Source organism: Podarcis vaucheri (assembly GCF_965113315.1).
Source record: "Podarcis vaucheri genome assembly, chromosome: 8".
Lineage (NCBI taxonomy): Eukaryota > Metazoa > Chordata > Lepidosauria > Squamata > Lacertidae > Podarcis > Podarcis vaucheri.
In genome coordinates this window covers 87,758,001-87,764,722 of record NC_138766.1, presented here as the reverse complement: position 1 = coordinate 87,764,722, position 6,722 = coordinate 87,758,001, and the positions used below count along the sequence as shown (strand labels likewise).

Sequence of the window (6,722 nt, the reverse complement as noted above, 5' to 3'; positions counted from 1 at the left end):
TCAACATAATTTATTGTTGAATGCTGGACTGAATATCCGTTCTCCAATTCATTAGTCACTGTGCACTTCATTTAATAGGCAAAGCATTAGCTAACTCATGATAAATTCAATAGATATTTTCAACATAATTTTGCTGGTACTCCCTGCCAACGTGGTACCACTTTGGAGGCTGAAAGGATGTCTTTCTTTAAATGAGAAGGAAGGCATTTTTAGGAAATATCCATTATGAATTCGTTCCAGAGCTTCTGATGGTTTCAAATCAGTCTATTAAATGAGGAAGGCACCCAGGATCTTCTTTCAGAACAAATAAGTTAAAAATGTCCAAAGGGAGGAAGATAGAGATCAGAAATACAATCAAAATGGTGGCTTCTTTCATTTGTCCCTCAACAGTAGAAAGGCCATTCGGAAGCCATCTCACACAGGGAAGCTCAGTCAACCGATGCGCTTTAGTCCATGAGAAATAATTAGGGTGTCCTTTTTCTCCCTTGTGAACTTCACTTCCCTGATATTGAAATATGCTTTAATGAATAATAATAGCAATAAAAGGAAATATCACTGTGAATTCTATTTGGCCCATGATAATTTCTTAGATAAAGAGTCCTAATTTCTCCCCTCCCTCCAATGGAATTTCCACTGTTAACTTTGGAAAAGTCAAGCTAGACTATGATTACAGTTACCAAGGTCCCATAGATCTCTAACTTCTGAATAGACATGAATACCTCACACTGGTAATGTAGGGTGTTGATTTAGTGCTGTGCATCCCACAACCCAATCCAGCAGCCATTCTAAGACTTTGGATCGGCCCTCACCCAACTCAGGGCTGACCCAACCTGGATCTAGTCCTTGAATTTACTTGGGGACCAGAGTTAAATCCTGTTGGGTATTGCTTCTCCAATGCATTCCCTGCAGCCAACAGGAATGCTGGTGAGTGGAGGGTTCAGTCCTGCTCATTTGGCTGTGCATGGATATTCCCTTGATCAGAACAGGCACAAATAGGCAAAGCACTGTGCAGGGCTGTTTAAAAGTCCTCTTGCAAACAGCTCCATCCAGCTCTTTGCAAAGGCTTTGTGCCTATCCTTCTCCCCTGCCACTATTGCTGTGTCTCTTGCCAGTCCCAGATCATTATCGGGGGGGGCCATCCTGACCTCAAGTGATCCGGGACTATCTCAACCCAATTCAGCTGAAGCCCAGATCTGCCCAAATGAGCCGGTTATGGGCTTTTGTTACTCCCTGGTGTTTATTATTATTCTTTCTCTCTTCCCACACCCCAATAGAACATGGGGAAAAATCCACCCTAAGAACTCAATTTTCAAACTAAATCTTGGAAATACCTACAAGCTTCTATAACTAGAAAGAGGACTTTTCTAGTAACATTTGAGCTCTCTCCAGGCATTTGAGCTCTCTCCAGGCATCGTTCAAAATTGAGAGAAGCCAAGATAATTCCCCAAATGTCTGGAATAGCTTGGTTTATTTTCTGAGTCAATCCTGCTTTGGAAGTTGCCCACCCCTCTCACCTACTCCCCACTATGATCTTCAAAATACCCTCTAGGATGTTGGGAATTCATTCCTCCGTGCTGCAGATATGGGATGGTTTCATCACATGTCTGTGTGTTTACATTCCACAGTGTTGGATGTCATGGGAACGGAAGTTGAGATACCCTGTTTCTGTGGTACTACTTTTGCTCCCCCCCCCATGATGAAGCTGAGAGGAGCCATGTTTATCTTTGTCCTGTAAATAAGAAATATAGAGCTTTGTATCCACACCTCAAAGCCTTGCTTTTGCTGTCTGCTGACTCTGCTGAGACAGGGTGTGCAGATGTCTTCAGATATCTGTCGCAGCAGTGCCTCAGGAGGAGGATTAATCACCCGAGCAGCACTTTGGAGGGAGTAACACACTGGCCGTGGTGTTGATTCCCAAAGCCTATGAATTTCAGTAGCAGCCACCCACTTCAACTCCCAAGGGACACCAGGGTAGAATGCCAGTGAACTTAACAGCAGGCAGGGATCCAGTCTCCCTCCTTTTGGTTTCTCTTCTCACAGCTGGACTGCTGACACTGCTTGCTTTGCCTTCCTTTGCTTTAATATCAGCATCGAGCTCACAATAACAACACATTAAAAATTTAACAAGGAACATTTCCACTAAGACAGTTGTATCAAAACCGGCAGTAGCACAGAAGATAAAAAAGAGAGAATTCACTAAACAATGACATATCTGAATCATACAAATAATTGATCAGGAATGGATGCTGAGCTCTAGCCCAGCTCCAGTTGACATAACGCCTCTGAAAAAGGGCTTTCTCGCTTGGTGCAGCAGCATAGTGGCAGGCAGCAAGTTTGTCTATACTTTCAGCCCCAAGGGAGGTGGGACAGGTCCCATCCAGCCCTAAATGGAGCACATGCTGCTTGCAATCAGCAGTGCAGTCCCAGGCACCTGGATCTTTCACATGGAAGGCTGGCCTGGTCACACTCAGTCCCCCTGAATGAGTCAATTGCAAAGAGCAGTTCAAATCCCTTTACGGACAACCTCATTGCAAGCACACTCTCTTGCAGATGGCTGCACTATTTCCACCAGTGTCTTCTTTCACAGTTTCAGCCATAAGGGAAGTGGCGCTTGTCTCACTCTTCCCTGGGTGGAACACAGCCTCCCAAATTCTGCTACTGCCACAGCGGGACCCATTAGGTGCAATTAAAATAGAAGACAGGAACGAGTTTTCTGGATCAGGTAGAGTAGCAAAACTCTGCCAAAAGCTAATGGAACACTATATGGCTTGCTAGGAAATTTCATGATGATATGGAGTTTGTGCCCCACCCTAGGAACCTAGAAAATGAAATTCTCTACCATGCCTTGCCTGGGACTCACTGCTGGATGGGGGAAAATACACCTTTGAATGCTGGTAAGAGATTATGGCAGTGATCATTCAGTTCTGAAGAGCAGCATTGTTTGGTTTCAAAAACGTTAGGACCTTCTTTGCATTCATTATTATTACTGTTGTTTATTTATCTCTTATCCATGATGCTGCCCTTCTCTCTTCCTTCACATGCCTCCTGGTCAAAAGGCACCTTTTCTGTGAAGCGCTCAGAAGCTGATGGACCACAGCTCCCATCATCCCTGGCCATTGGCCCAGCTGGCTAGAGCTGATGGCAGCTGGGGTCCAGTAGTGGTGTGCAGTCAGTAGACATGGGTGAGTAGGATAGTCCCCTAAATGTTTCCCTGCTGCCTCCTTCCCAAAGCCTGGGAAACTTCTGTCCAGCTTAGGGATGCTCATACAGGCGATGTCTCACACATGACACCATCCCCCTCCCATTGCCCTTGGCACCTCTGATCCTAACTGTTCCTCTATGGAAAATTTCATGGCACACCACTAGTTTCCTTGAATACCTGGAAAGCACTACAAGCCCTTCAGAGGGATGAAAAATGACAAGAGAGTGCACTTTGACCAAAGAGATTCAACAACTTCCCTGACTCTTGCTATTTCATTCAGCATTGCCTAGACACCTGGATGAGTATTTTGACAACCATAAAAACTAAAATGTAGAGGGTTTTCATTTTTTTGTTTGTTTTTTAAATGGAAGCCATGATTTTTAAGTTGAATTCTGAAGCTACTTCTATTCCAAAGCTACATTATTCAGTTTTACTAAATTTCCTGCAGAATTGAGGGGGGCATACTGTTGCAGAACACGCACCACGGGAAAACTGCTTTTCAATTCAGTTGCCTGAAGCTCCTCTTTATTCTGAAGTACACCTGAGAGATGTTTCGCAACTCCTGAAAACTAGCGAGTCCCCTGGACATGTTGCAATGTGCACAATATTTATACAGTAATTGTCACAGAAAGCACAGAGACTTACTTGCTCAAATATAGTGGAATACTATAGAAAGGTTCAAGGCAGTATTTCAACATGTTCCAAAATAGCTGTGTACTCTTTAGATTCATTTTACATCATCAGCAGTTATTTCGCTTTACAGGCTGTCTGCAGTTCCATGCATTGGAACATTTTTGTACAACTTTGTGGCTAAGCAGTACATGAATAATCAAATGTCACTCTCATTCCATGTCACCTCCACTCTTATTCTTGACCAGAGCAAATGTCATTATCCTTAATCCTTGTTATGTAATGAGCATGGATCCTAGAACAATAGGCTGGTAGGATCCTAGAAGGCAGCAACTTGAGTGGCCTGCAGGAACAGCCCAATCAGGCTCCAGGAGGGGAGTTGAATCAGCCGATCATGCAAGACAAATTGTGTAAATAATGTATATATAGCCAGAGGATTTCGAATCCCCACAACGGGGTGAGCTCCCGTTGTTCGGTCCCAGCTCCTGCCAACCTAGCAGTTCAAAAGCACGTCAAAGTGCAAGTACCTCCGGCGGGAAGGTAAACAGTGTTTTCATGCGCTGCTCTGGTTCGCCAGAAGCGGCTTAGTCATGCTGGCCACATGACCCGAAAAAACTGTCTGTGGACAAATGTCGGCTCCCTCGGCCAGTAAAGCGAGATGAGCGCTGCAACCCCAGAGTCGTTTGCAACTGGACTTAACTGTCAACCAGAGATTTTTTTTTTTGGGGGGGAGGACTCACTCACTCACTGATGACCATGAGCTGAAGTAAAGAGCATGAAATCAACACTCAACTCCGAGTATATTTCAATCCTGAAACCAAACCTAATGATTTCTCTAACAATGCTAATCTTTGACTATTTGAAGAGTTGAGTGATACTAAAGTGGTTATTATTCTATCTATACTGAAAATATTGGGAACCAACAGAGTGCTGGATCTGGAATACTTAGACCATGTCACTGCTCAGTTATGGGATCTACCAGAAATGTTAGTCCTTTTGTTGTTTTAGTCGTGTCTGACTCTTCATGACCCCATGGACCAGAGCACGCCAGGCACTCCTGTCTTCCACTGCCTCCCACAGTTTGGTCAGACTCATGTTGGTAGCTTCGAGAATATGTTAGGCCTTACTCTGATGCTAATTTGTTTGGTTGTTTATTTGGTGTTTACTTTTATTTGGTGTTTACTTTTACCACCTTCCAAGCAAAACAACAACCAACAACAACATGCAGGCACCCATGGCTGTATCCATGGCAATATTTATCAGATCAGTTTGAATTTTGGCTCTCCTGAAGACCTCATTAGGTAGGTCAAGTGTGCCAAGATTTACGTTATTAACCCAATAAACATGTTAGCTTAGTATATGTGTTTGCATACATTACTTGGCTGGAGAACTGGACTGAAACGTTCAGAGGTGCTGTCCTTCAAAGAATGACAGACAGACTTGTAGAGTCGTGCAGGACCACAAGGGTCATCCAGTTCAACCCCGTGCTACGCAGGAATCCTTTCCCAATGTGGGGCTTGAACCCACAATCCTGAGAGTAAGAGACTCATGCTCTACCAACCCAGTTTGTGGTTTGTTTTGGGAAGTGCCAATTAGTTAGGTTTGCCTTTAAATGCAAACTGAATTTCTCCCCCCATCCTAAATCCAATGTTGGTCATACTCAAGGCAGACTCACCAAAATAAATGGACATGATTACAGCCATACCTTGTGCTGCATTCTGCTCTTCTTATGGACTTTCAGCTTACGAACCCGGAAAACCAAGAAGTGTTTACTTCCGGGTTCGCCACCCACACATGTGCAGAAGTGATCTGCACGATTCGCTCATATGCAGAAGTGCTTGATCGTGCCGCACACATGTGTGGAAGAGGCACTCTAGTTGCGGACTTTTCGGGGTGCGAACGACACCCCAAAACGGATTAGGTCCGCAACTAGAGGTACCACTGTAATTTAGACTCATTAATTTTATGAAGTCTGCTCTGAGTAGGACTTAGCTGGCCCTGTTGGCCCCTCTGGAACAACACTACCTCGTAAGTTCCAGGCTGAATCCCTGAGACAGCGAGCCATTTATTTTCAGCTGCTTGTTTGCTACTCTGTGTTAGAGATTTATATACTTTCTTTCTCACAATGATCTCCAGGTAGTTTGCAGTGAGCGGGAAGAGAAAGGGTGGATCGGTTAGCAGCTAAAAAAACAAGAAACAACCCAACAAAACAAGCAGTAAATTAAGACCCAGATGCTATTTGGAGAGTTTAAATATTTAGAATGTTTAAATATTTTAAAAGCTTGCAATCTTTGCCAGGTGCCTGAAAGGCAATATTGGCACCAGACATACCTACTTGCAGAGGTGCCTCTGATGGACATGGGATTTGGAGAAGGCCATTGCTGATGACCTGAAGATCTAGGCAGGTGTCTATGAAAGGTGGCATGCCTGCAAAACGTTGGCTCCTAGCAAGCTGTTCTGAGATTTGCTCGGTTTATGTGAATGAATGGTAAGCGGGAGTCACAGCTCAGCTCCCTTGCAATATTGACACCTCATGAGCGTAATCTCTGTACTGTTGAGACCTCTTTGAGTGTGAGCAAATAAAGAAAATGTTAGTGCATTAGTCAGGTAGGAGGTTGTTTATTTGTTTTTGCTGCTGCAGGGTTGCTCAATACTGGAAATGGCAGGCTACATCGGGCGCTGCAACTCGTATACAACTCTGGCAGATGTTAATTGCAATCTGCACAGCAATATATGGCATGCAAATGTTGGTTAAACAGACCATTCATGTTAATGAGTCCTTTACTAATGAGATAATGGGGCTGATTTGATATTATCCATATGCCTGCTTCAGCAGTATTGCTATGGAAATCAGACAACAGTTTCCAGGTCACTGTGTGAGTGTGCGCGC

At 44.1% G+C, this 6,722-nt stretch overlaps 1 long non-coding RNA gene across 1 annotated transcript; it reads right to left on the bottom strand.

Annotated features, from left to right (window-relative positions):
• Positions 1 to 349: 349 nt before the first annotated feature.
• On the bottom strand, positions 350 to 1,614 carry LOC309539659. The gene is made up of 2 exons (XR_014222924.1): positions 1,543 to 1,614; positions 350 to 502 (listed from the first exon to the last, which is right to left on the bottom strand). It is a non-coding gene; the product is annotated as an uncharacterized lncRNA (long non-coding RNA).
• Positions 1,615 to 6,722: the final 5,108 nt, after the last annotated feature.